Below are 13,478 nucleotides of genomic sequence, written 5' to 3'. Positions count from 1 at the left end.
GATAGACATAGTTTGAACAGTAAAAAATCGGAAATGGCATGCACATTCTGCGTGTGGACTCGAATTAAAGTTGAAGAACAAGTTATAATAAGTTGGGAATACTATGGAGTACATTGATGAACAGTGATTATGGTGAACAAACAAACAAACAATTGCCTAATAGGCACATTCAGCTGTGCGATTGTTTGGGGCGAGATGAAGCCCCACTACAGTGATGTTTATAACTCCAGTGCCAATAGGGCATGGCACTAGACTCAATCAGCAAGCACCTTTCAGATAAAAGAAGACAAGTTTGAGAAGTCAGGAATACGAGGTGTGCATCCTGCCCCCACAGTGCAGTTTGTAACAGATGCCCCACACCAGGATAGCACCCGTGGATGAAGATGGAGAAAATTGATTAAACCGTTGCATGAAATACGAGTCTGCACGCTAGGATTAACAACGTGGTTCATTAATGACAGTGTTAGAGACGCTCAAGGAGTTAACTTTTAAACAAACACGAAAATGAAATCTAATATACTCACATTCATTATGTGTTGCACTGTGTGATTTACCATTTATTCATACTGTTTTGCTTTACTGTGTGCTGCATCGGTTAGTTTAGTTGAGTCGAACTGAATCATGGGAAATGCAGTCGTTTACGAAAAATATCTAACGTGTGACGCAGAGATGGCGGGAGATTTGAATCAAAGAGCCTAATTGGGACGGTAGAACCAGGGGTTAAATAAGAGAGGGATTATGGGAGGGAGATTGATGGGATGGAAGAGGGAGTAAGGACGGACGGTTTTTAACATCAAATGGCAGGTACATGTCAAGTAAAGTATTTTGAAAGGGCATGGTTCAGTGCACAATCAACTTAAGGCGAAAGGGTGGGAATAGAGAGAGGTGAAAATGTCAAGCAATGGCGGTGTTGAGAACGGAGGTGGGCAAGTAAACATGAGAGACAAGTTACGGCAGTCTTTACACTGCTCACTATTTGGGAAAGGGTAATTGTAGATTGATGGGCATCTGGAAAGGTTGGAAGGGAAATATAATCAATATACCGTCAGGTCGCAGGGAGGCAGGAAGGTTGTATGAGAACTTAATACGTATGGAACAGAGCGAGGGGTTGGTTTCAATTTTTAAAAAATTGCAATATGACCAGTATAGAAAATAGAAAAACAGGGAGGAATGTATGAGTTAGGCTGTTTGGTATTTGGGTATTTTCATAACACATTTATTTATTGTGCAAAGCTTTTTAAAGTGACAACAAATTTTTGGGGTATCGAGCAATATTTTTATAATTGGGGTAGCATTGGGAAAAGTTAAACTCAAGTGATGATTACAATTTGTGATTGTGGCTATTTATGATTTATCCACAGTGACCACCGAAGAAGGGCGTTGAGCCCAAAATGCATTGGGTATTTTTTATGGAATAAACGCTGCCTGACATGAATTTATGCTTCAGTCCTGTTCATTCAAAAGGTCCGGATAGACATAGTTTGAACAGTAAAAAATCGGAAATGGCATGCACATTCTGCGTGTGGACTCAAAATAAAGTTGGAGAACAAGTTATAATAAGTTGGGAATACTATGGAGTACATTGATGAACAGTGATTATGGTGAACAAACAAACAATCAATTGCCTAATAGGCACATTCAGCTGTGCGATTGTTTGGGGCGAGATGAAGCCCCACTACAGTGATGTTTATAACTCCAGTGCCAATAGGGCATGGCACTAGACTCAATCAGCACGCACCTTTCAGATAAAAGAAGACAAGTTTGAGAAGTTAGGAATGCGAGGTGTGCATCCTGCCCCCACAGTGCGGCTTCTGGAGATCACCTTAAATTCGCAGTCTGCCCGGTTTTCTTCATCTTCATTATTTGGACTGCAGAACCTTCTTCCACAGGTCCACAGGTCCCAACTCCCTTTACCATTTTCTCTCTTTTTTTTTAAATTTGTATTTCAACTCCCATAATGCACCAGGTTCTCAAATGATACCACCGGGGTGAAAAATGTATAACTCCGTGCAGAGCTGCTTTCAAAAACTGAACTATCAGGAAGAATTTCCCTAAAATCCAGTAGTACAGGTTATGGAAACCCAATGAGAGACTTGTTGTGTGGCTTGGGATGTAATGGTCAAATAGAGAAGGCTTCTTTTTTTTAAACAATTTTTTTTACTGTGAGCATCTCGAACAAATAGAGGCATGCATGCAGCAGCAGTGCAGGTGTCCCTCCCCAAAACGAGAGGAAATACGATTACAGAATTAGCATTTTTCCCAAAAATGTTTTTAGAACGCGCTCATACAGCCAGAAGGCACTACATCATTCTCTTAAAGTAGGTTGAGAGGAGTGTAGAACATCCCTTCAAGTTCCCCTCGCACTCTCAAAAGCACAGCAGAGGAGGCAAGCAGAAGTGTTACCTCCCAGGGAAAGGTCACAGGCAGTAAGTAGTGCAACAGCTCCTTGAGCACTGACCAGGTACGGCGGCTGAGCAGCACCACACACTTACAATCAAAAAAGGCAGGTAAGAGTCCCTTAGGCACGCCGAACAACCATCCCTCACACAAACAGAACATACACACTTATGATCACAAAAGGACAGAGCTCCTCATCCGCTAAACGAGTACAGCGCTTATGCGCATGCACACAAATTATGCACCAAAGGCGCAGCTGTGGAAGTGTGCTGGCATACACCACTGCAATTGCAACTCTGCAAAATGTGAATGACACTGGTGGCTCACCTATAAATACAAACAGAAAAAATTACTAGAACATATTACACACAACTTTACGTTTAATTGAGTACTTCTATGTATAGTAGATATAAACGCAGATACATACCATACTTGTCTGGTCTGTGGGGTGGTTAGAGCTCTTCCCTTCTGCAAAAAAAATCCCCACAGCTGTTTGACTTCAGGTGGTAACAAGACAAGACGAATGTCTCCCCTCACCATCTCCTGGATTTCATGGTGATGGGCGCAATATCCCCAAATCCCTTGGGAGATGCTCTGCTGCTGCTTATTGGCATTCGGATATGAACAACATGGAACACAGTGGGCTAATGAGATTTAAAAAAAATGGGCGTGCTTGGACCAGAGCCTCTCACGCAACATATTGTGGCAAATAATAATTGCACTGCTCAGACTGGTATATTCCCACCAATTAGAGGTGCAGAGAGCATGATGGGTTGGGAAAATCAGCCTCATACCGTGCATATAGCGCACAGAAAATGAAAATGGCAAGCAGCCACCATTGCTAAAGGGCAGCGTCCCACGAGTGATGTGTGCGGCGGCAGCCCCCGCCATTGTGAACACTTAAAAACAAAACATAAAGTGCTCACAACACTGAGAATAACAAGCACTAACAAGACTATAGTGAATGGTGCTTTATCCTAGAATATTTTAAGTGCAGCAAGTTTGTGCTATTTTTTGAGCAGCACAAAGCAGCGATATTTGAAAGGGAACACCTTGGTGCCTGCTCTAGTGCCCCTTGTGCCAACTGATTATGAAGCATTATGCAGACATGCGCTGTGTTCTTTCCTCTCAGCTCCCCAGACACACACTGCTACTGTTGCTCATAACACACATCAGGGTTGTGAAGCCCTGTACAATGTGCGGGGTCTCCCTGGTTGTGGAACATGCCGTGCTCCATTGTCAGCCATATGTTGATGAACCGGTGCTAAGTTGAATTTGGTTTGTTGCCCTGTTTTTCGAAGTGGGATCTGTCAGTTTTGTGAGTAAATAACTGAATTTTGAGTCATAAGAGGTTTTTTTGGTGTAGTTATAGAAGTACACTCTTCTGTAAACTTCCATAAAGTACAATCCATCAATCCTTTGTGTTAAGGAAGTTCTTTCCCAGATGGTTTAAATGATGTCTGACTTTTAAAATAAGCATGCAACAATGCTTCTCTTACTTTATGAACTTTATTTCGCATAGTTTCAGGTGCATAAAAAGTGCCTACATCGCAATTAATTCAAACATATTGCAACATCCATATAACGTAAAATGCAAACTATGTAATAAAACAACTTAAAACAAAGAAAACCAAGGGCCATATTATCAAGAAAGAGCGATACATTATCGCAGCTTTTATCGGCAGGAAACTGCCGCTAAAGCGGCGATAATGGGCTGGATAATATGCCCTTGTGAATTCCCATAGAAGCCCACCAGAACCTGGGCTTCTATGGGAATTTACAAGGGCATATTATCCAGCCCATTATCGCCGCTTTAGCGGCAGTTTCCTGCCGATAAAAGCGGCGATAATGTATCGCCCTTTCTTGATAATATGGCCCATAGTTCCTATATGCCTAACAACTTTCACACTACATGTGTAATTATTTAATCCTCATAAAACCTTGATCTAGTGTTCAGGGCCTAATAGTAAATAGCCCTATAAGTTACATTAAAACATTTTGGCTCAGCAATTTATGGTCAACTATTCGGGCCACTTTGTACAACTTGTTAATGCCTAACCATAATACAAGAGAGAGAGTATAGTTAATTTCTGCTTCCCCAATAGACCATAAAAGGTGTAATCTTAGGACACACATTTCCCATTCCATAGGTCTAAAGTTCTTTCCTGCGTTTTATTGCTTACCAAAGAAAAGCAGCAAGTACATAGCACACCAAAGGACCCTCAAGCTGTTGGAAATGTGGCAGCGCTAGCCTATAATGAGTAAAGTTAGCGCTGCACAAGTAAGGAGCTATTATTCTTTTCCTTTATTGGGAGTGAATGAGCAAAAGAATATTGTGTGCAGAACAGCTTTGTGCCTGTTCTAGTGTCCCTGGCGCACACTGATTATGAAGCATCAGGCAGACGTACACTCTGTTCTTTCCTCTCAACTCCCTAGACACACCCTTCTACTCTTGCTGAAAGCACACTTCAGGGTTGTGCAGACAAGTACCTTCTGCCGTTTCTCCCTGATTGTGGAACACGCCGTGCTCCATAGTCAGCCATATGTTGATGAACCGGTGCGAAGTTGAATTTGTTTTGTTGCCCAGTTTTTGAAGTGGGATCTGTCAGTTTTGTTAGCAAATGGTGTTATCCCGAACTTTGGAGCATATTACCAACAAATAGCGATATTTATCGCTAAGTAGGGTTAGCGGTAATATTTTTATCGCCGCGCATCTCCGGTTTTTATCGCTGAGATGACTTGCTATTAGCAAGGTTTTATCTCAAAAGCGATAAAAATCAGGCGAAATGCGTGAATACCGATGAGAATACAGCGATATTCACGCATTAGCGACGAAATGCTCTTAGCCATGTTATCCACCTCCCATTGGATAACATGGCTAAGAACTGGTCTGAGCAGGCGTTAGTTTTTGGCGATAGCGGGAATATTTCCATCGCGATAGCGACGTGCAGTCGCTAACAGGTTGGGTACGCTCACTTTGCATGTCATTAGCGATAAATATCTCTGACATGCAAAGCGTGCCCAAACCGCTCGCTATCGCCTAAAAGCTGTCGCTAACATCAGTTAGCGACAGCTTGCTAATAGAGCGATAGAATTATCGCCGCGTAGCGGCCGAAAACGGCCGCTAAACCGGCAAGAATTCACTATCGCCACCCTTGGTAATATGCCCCTGTGAGTCATAAAATGATTTTTTTCTGGTGGATTTATAGAAGTGCACTCTCGGTAAACTTTCATAAAGCACAATGCTTCAATCCTTTGTGTTATGGAAGTTCTTTCCCAGATGGCTCAAATTAGGTCTGGCATTTAAACCACCATGCAACAATAGACCAGCCCACTTATCCACAACTCACTTCACTCTGAGCAGCATATGTGCAAGGACTTTTAGTGACGTTCTGGTGGCATTAACTCTTTCGCCGTATGTACAAGGTGATGTTAAGCCACTTAACGTGGATTAATGTCGCCTTGTAAATAACCCCCCTATTCACGCAGCACTTAGTATGAAAGGAGCGGGCAATGGGTGTTGCAGTGGGCATTCTGCAGCAACACCCATTGCTTTTTAACTCTGTCCCATATTTACAAGTTATGGGGCAGCGCCAAAAATAAGATCAGGATATCCCTGGTCTTAAACAGGCAATATAAGGAGAACTGATTTATTTCTCCATCTATATTGCTCTTTCCATGTGTGCTGCATTCTGCAGCACAGCACACATGTATAGAGCAAATCACCTGTTAAGATTGTTTATGTGCAGGAAGTTGTCCCTTTGTGCACATAAACAATTGACCCTGCAGCAGAGACACCATAGCAAAATGTTGCTATGGTACTGCGTTAGCAGTAGGCAGCTTCTTTAGCGCCAGCGCTAAGGAAAATGCAGGTGTTCACTGTATTTTGTAAATATAGTGCATCCCTGCATTTTGAAACTAACGGAGCGAGGCGTTACCACGCTCTGCCAGTTTCTTACACATATGCCCCGGAGTGTCTTCTCAAAGCCTTTGCATGTTGTTAACACTCTTTTAAAAATAGTTCTTCTCTCTTAAGTTGCAAAGCTGATGTAAAGTAATCTTAAACACTGACTTGTAATTTTCACTTCTTTTTAAACCTTACATTATAGGTCCTAAATGCAAATGGGTTGGTTAAATTATCGGATGCGTTAAATAACTCAACCTTCATTACATTTTGTCAGGAAATACCGGTCAAAATTTAACAAGGGAAAAGCATAGCTATTTACCATACTATGCAGATTTTGGTGCGCTAAGCACCAAAATCCGCATTTTATTCCCCACCAACTCGTAATAGGAGTTCTTTATCAAACCCAATAAATAACGTACCTCGTGGTATCATAATGTATCAGGGGCAATAAAGATCACCTAAACTCCATAATCAGAGCCACAGTGATTAAGAGACTATGTAATATTGCGCCTGGCTGCAATTTCAGTGCTTGGTTAGTTGATATTTAACCTATTTATCTCCTTCTCAAATATTGTCAATTATAATTATAATATTAAAGTGCTTGCACAGCTGGAAGGCTTGTAGTTTAAAAATATAACTAGTAAAAAAGCCTCACTGGCAAATTTTTATTACAATTATATTTTTTATTGAGACCGTAAGGCGGCCATATTTAAATGACCGCTTATTTTCTTTTATCCTTTCCTTTTTCTTGATGTGGTATGTGCTTGCAATTACAACTCTAAAAGTAACCACTACACCAGGATTCCATGACCACACGTATTGGCTTTCCAATGCTTGTTTTGAGGTCTGGCCTTTGAGCTTTAGCTGTCTCGTCAGACTACTGTTTCCCCAAAAAATCTGAGATATTTTACTCAGATATTATATTACATATAGGGGCTTTCTGTCAGCAGTAGTCATCTGTTGGTCTGGTAAATTTGTATTTACATTTTGCTACCACCCACCACACCCACCACAGCATACAGACTGGTGCAGTGGGTAGTCCCACTTCACCTCTTGAGTGACTGTAAAAGCACGTGCACATTTTTCATGTCCGCCTAATCATAACCCTTTTCTTTTCATTTTCACTGCTGGTTCAAAGTGTGCTTTAGCATTGAATGTATTATTTATAATAAGTTAAAATATTGGCTATTTTTTTCGGGCATTCCTTTTTAAAGTGTGCAATCATTTGTAACACAAATGTAAATGTAAGTGACATTTTAATATTCTCTCCTTCACAAATAACAATAAAAATAATACAATGCATAGTGCAAGTGACAGACCTGTTTTTTTGTTTTACTCCTAGTAAAACACTCATTACATTTCAAATGTTTATTCCAAGCATTAGGTGGCCATTCGGTGACAGTATATTCATTTTTTATTTTTGTGGTAAATTGTTACAATAAAAATATTCACCATCACATCAGTTTGCAAAGACCAGACCTATTGGCTTTGCTGGTTTGATTGTTGGAGGCTGCTATTGAAAAGTCTGCTGAAGCTAGTACAGATGTGTCAGGGCACATGCCTGAACAGGACAGGTCAATTATCGGGGCAGATACAAGAACTACCACAGTGAAGGTGAAAGAGGAGTGTAATGTAGTGTGGAGGCTCAATTCGAGCAGTGCAGGAGCAGATACTAGGGGAAAATATGGGGGCATATTACCAAGCAATAGCGATAATTATCGCTATTGCTTGGTTAGAGACAAAATGTTACCGCTGAGCTGCGGCAATTTTTATCGCAGATAAACCTTGGTATTACCAAGGTTTATCGCAAATGCGATAAAAAACGGCCGCAATGCATGAATATCGCTGAATAGTCATGCATTGCCGAGCTAATGCTCTTAGCCATGTTATCCACCTCCCATTGGATAACATGGCTAAGAACTGCTCAGGGCAGGTGTTAGCTTTTGGAGATATTCGCGCTTAGCGCGAATATCTCCAAAAGTTGGTAATAGGAGATAGCAATGTTATCGACTGTTTCCAGTCACTAACATCTTGGCACGCCCACTTTGCATGTCATTAGTGATAAATATCACTGACATGCAAAGCGGGGCCCAAGATGGTCGCTATCTCCTACTAGCTGTCGCTAACTGGTGTTAGGGACAGCTAGGTAATAGGGAGATCATTTTATCTCCGCTTTCTTGGCTTTTAAAGCCAAAAAAGCGGAGATAAACCCCCTTGATAATATGCCCCAAAGTGCTTCTTTCTAGAGTTCTGAGAAATGCTTGGTGAAAAAGGCACGTCATGTGTTATAAGGAAGGCAGTGGCAGTCCCAGAGTGCAGCTGCAAATACAGTAACAGGCTGATAATCCAGTGGCTAGTTCACTGGTGTGTATGTCATTCTGGTGCAAGTGTAGATGAAGTGGTGCATTCTCCTGTCTCCCCTCAGTTCACATGCTGAAAGCAACCTAGTGGAGGGAGGTGTCTTAGAGGGAAGGGATATGGCACCAAAGACTAGTTTGACCTGCCAAACGTAAAAGGCTATTTATGTGAGTGTGGTAATAAACACACTCACAGGCTAGGTTAGGCACCCTATCCTAGAAGGATAAATAACTTGTTTTGAAGAAACAGACGAGTTTATATAGTATCAAAAGCACAAAAACTGTAAATGTACTTTGCAGGACGAGAGTTGAATGGTGTAATAAAGTTTGCAGACATTCCTTGTAAAAGTTCTGATTTAGAGATGCAGTTATTGCTATCATGTTTATCGTTATTGACAGATATCATATGTATTTTGGCCGTGAATTCTTTGGCCATATTTTTGTTAATGCTGGTTGTTCAGCTTTATGAAGGGTAACTCAGCCAGCACGTGTTTCACCCATAACGACTATTGAACCAAAGGCTTTTTCAAGAGATACATATCTGTATAAAATTCCACATTTATGAGAAGAAGATCAATTGGCTGTTTGGGGTGAGTAGCCCAGAGTATATGGTTGAGGATTAAAGTTGAACTTCTCCAAGTCCATGTTCTCATGTCACTCTTATGCGCTCTGTAGAGAGAAGGAACTAGTGGTAGCGTAAGCAGTCTTTGCTAGCGATTCAGGGTGGGTAATCGACAGACATCGCTTGGCAAAAAGTTTGTGGTTAGACAGTCTTTTCAGGTTCGGTCTGGTTGCTAATTTGCTTGTGAGTAAGTGTGATTGCCCTATTGGTGTATCTGAAGTCAACTTTACAGAAGTGTTTGACACTCTGCAACTTGAGGGATGTGCCTTTGGCGAAGACCCTATTTGGAAAGATCACCCAAGAATAGGGGAATGGGCAGTGCTTGAAGAGGACAGAGGATCCAAAGAACTGGACCAGTTGGTTTTAGGCTCAACCTCAGGAGTTAGCAAAGACTGCAATAAACCAAAGCACAGAGGAGACCGGGAATCTCACCCAAAAAACAATCATCACAACTGTCAATCGATGGCCCTTTTACTGGCAATGCCGCATATTTGTTGCACATTTTCTGTTTCTTAACATGCTCTAGCGATATGATATTACAGCCCGGGTCTGAAAGATGCGGTGAGGTTGGTACTGGATGTCTTGGCGATGCAGTTTCTGATGAAGGAAATTTGGGAAAACCTGGGTGCAGTACCCATAGTAAATGGAACAGAGCCCTTGCATTCACCAACCCAGCCTTGCATTTCCTGTTTGGTGCCTTCTATAGCAGGGGCTTGGACAGCAATTTACAGCTATATCCGGAATGCTACCCACAGCTACTCTGACATCAGTTGCTCCTCAATTATCACATTTGTGGTAGCAGTGGAAGGAGGGGATTGTGCAAGGCATGGTTGTAGGTGCTACCCAGATGTCTCCAGGGAAAACTTGAGTAGTATGAGAGCTGGTGGTGGGAAGGGATACCAGAGGCATTCTGAAATCCCAAAAACCCCTACAAGTGGAATAAACTGTTTGGGTGCTTCTGCCATGTTGTGAAATTATTTGACAGAATATGCTTCTGGTTGACTGTTATGGTCTAGGGTCACTGGGCACAAGCCTGAATTCACGAAGTTATGCGCACTGTTTGCATGCGTGTCTAGGGCACTCAAATGAGTGTCATGGTCGGATCCGATGCGCATTGAGACCACACATTTCCAAATAATATTTTCACATTCCACAATGCATTCTTCCAACCCACTGTTTGGCTGCCAAGGTGCATATTTATGAAGGCCTTCCATTACCATTGTGTAACACAACTTGGCGCAAGGCAACACAAGGGCTTCAGTGAGATTTACTAAGCTACGCAAAACTACTTTGCATGGCTTAGTAAAGCTGGAGTAGCGCAAGACAGCGCAAGTCGCTGTCCTGCTTTACTCTGCTCTAGGAAAGCATTCCATGGGTGGAGCATGGGTGTTCTCACGCATCCACCCATGGATTTTGGTGTTTTCCAAGGTTAGTAAACCTGGGAATGCGCCGGAATGCTATACTTGTCTTGGTGAGGAGTAACGAGGATAAATATGCTTACTTCTTCTAGTTTTTCCCATTTCTTCATGTGCTGCATTTTGCACCAAATGTAAATAGAGGAAAAAAACTCAGAGGATAGTTTTTGTGCAGGAATGTCTCCTTTTAGCACTAAAAAAAACGAAGGCACACTTTCACTATGGCGCAAAGGTGCCTGTGTTGGTGTTAGGCTGCACTCAGTGTGCTAGCACAGGGAAAGGGCAGGAAGGAGCAATATTATTATCATTTTTATTGTGTTTTGTAAAGTACGCAGCAACTACAAAATGTTTCCCAGTGCTATACCCAAGTAGAGAGTGTGCAGTCCGTAATCTTAAAAAAGTCAGGTCATCAGACCCTTGGACAATCGCAATAAGAGACAGGCAATTTTGCAAGGCTTCTGAAAGATCGTACCAAAGCTTTGGATCAAGATACAAGCATGAGCAACCCCCATGCCTACTTGATGAATTCTTGGCACTTTGCAATGGAACTGGAAACCAATCAATCAATCAATCATTTGTAAACCGCACTACATACCCGCGAGGGTCTCAAGGTGCTGGGGGGGGGCTACTGATCGAACAGCCAGGTCTTGAGTATCCTCCTGAAGGTCAGCAGGTCTTGGGTCTATCGTAGGCTCAGTAGGAGGGTGTTCCATGTCTTGGCGGCGCGGTGGGAGAAGAATCTCCCACCGATGTTTGTTCTTCAAATGCACGGGACGGTGGCGAGTGAGAGGTCGGCGGAGCGTAGCTGGCGGTTGGGGATGTAGAAGGAGAGCCGTCTGTTGAGGTAGGCTGGGCCGGGCTTATGGAGTGCCTTGTGTGCGTGGGTGAGGAGCTTGAAGGATATCCTCTTGTTGATGGGGAGCCAGTGTAGGTTTCTCAGGTGGAGGTGATGCGGCCGTGTAGTGGTACGTCGAGGATCCGTCATGCCGAGGCATTTTGGATGTATTCCCAAGTATTTTAAATAAGTGCTGAGCCATTCTATGGGAAAGTAAGTGGGGAAGAGCAATGCAGAAGCAGTGAGTGGGAAAATATGAGATTTGGCCCAGTTTACATGGATGCCCGAGAGTCCGCCGAATCTGACAAACTCACAAAGTAGCGGATTACGATTTTGCATCGGTTCTTTGACATATAGGGTGACACTGTCCGCATGGAGTGAGATGAGGATTGGGAGGAGGAAACAGCAAAGGGCCTTGTCCTGATGGTGTTGCCTGATGTTGGCCGCCAGAGGCTCCATGGCAAGAGCGAAAAGAAGAGGAAAAAGTGGGCAACTTTGTCGGGTGCCTCGGGTGATGGAGAAGGGGAGAGGAGTATGCCCATTAATGAAGACTCTTGCTTCTGGAGAGGTATATAAGATACGTGTCCATGCCAAAAAACACTTGGGGAATAGTGAACAGGTAGTCCCACTCAACAGAATCAAAGGCCTTTGTGGCATCTAAAAAGACCGCCACTAGAGCCACTTGGGGATCAATGTTCTGCAGTATGGAAAACAGAGTGCGGAGATTAAGAGAGGCCACCCTACCAGGGGTAAAACCAGCTTGATCAGGCAATACTAATTTGTCCATCAAAAGACTAAGTTGGTGCGCTAATAATTTGACCAGAATCTTCGCGTCTGTATTAATAAGAGAGAGGGGCGATAAGAGTCGCAGAGGTCTGGAGGTTTGCCAGGTTTCTGAAGGGAGGTGATGAGAGCCTCTCTCATTGAACCCGCAAGGATTTGTGTCTCTTGGGCCTCATTGTAAACCTCCTTCAACACAGGGAGTAATTGAACGAGGTAGATTTTATAAAGATCATTGGGAAGTCCATCGAAGCCCGGGGCCTTATCTGATTTCATCTGCATAATTGCAGCTAGCCGCTCGTCGTCTTCGAACGGAGCTACTAAGAACTCCCTTTGATTGTCTCCCAGCCACCCCAATGCTACATCTTCAAGGTAAGGAGCGAAATCAGGGGGTTCAGTCCTGCAGGAGTTGTAGAGGTCAGTGTAAAATCGGGGGAAAGTATGCAGGATATCTAGGCTATCTCTATGTCGCACTCCAGTACTCTCTACTATATCTAGGATATAATTAGAGAAACAGGGCAGGCGAATATCCATCGCAAGCGCCCTGCCAGGTCTCTCTCCCTCACCATATCTACAGGCCATGAAATATTTACCACGAAAGCGGTTTTCACGCTCCGCCGTGGCTTTATACTCAGTAAGTTTGTTTTTTAGCATGACACTCTGGGCTCCTGGTGTGCCATGGCATGCGGTTTCTTCCAAATGTTTAAATTCTACTTCAAGTTAGTGCAGACTGCGCCGGATGTCCCAAGGACTCCGAAGCTTTTTCAAATGCACATGCCACACATGGTTACTTTAAAAGCCTCCCAGCGGGTTCTCATATGTATTACCGAACCCTTATTTCTACAAAAAAATCAATTATTTCTTCCCCTATTTTCGCTTTGAATGCGTTGTCAGCAGCACCTCGGGCGTGGGACGCCAACACCGTGGAGTGACAAAAGAGGTTGGGGGGAGACTGACAGCCGCACCGGGGCATGGTCTGAGTAATTCTGGGCCAAATAATCCACAGAGAGTATCCGGGTGGCAACCCCTCTGGAAACAATCCAATAATCCAGTCGGGACCAGGATGAGTGTGCTGTTGCATAATAGGTGTCTTCTCTCCCATCTGGGTGCACATGACACCAAGCATCGATAAGTCCATTGCCTGAAAACAGACTCGCAAGAGTGT

Source organism: Lissotriton helveticus, chromosome 4_2, assembly GCF_964261635.1.
Source record: "Lissotriton helveticus chromosome 4_2, aLisHel1.1, whole genome shotgun sequence".
Classification (NCBI taxonomy): domain Eukaryota; kingdom Metazoa; phylum Chordata; class Amphibia; order Caudata; family Salamandridae; genus Lissotriton; species Lissotriton helveticus.
This window is presented reverse-complemented; position numbering follows the sequence as displayed.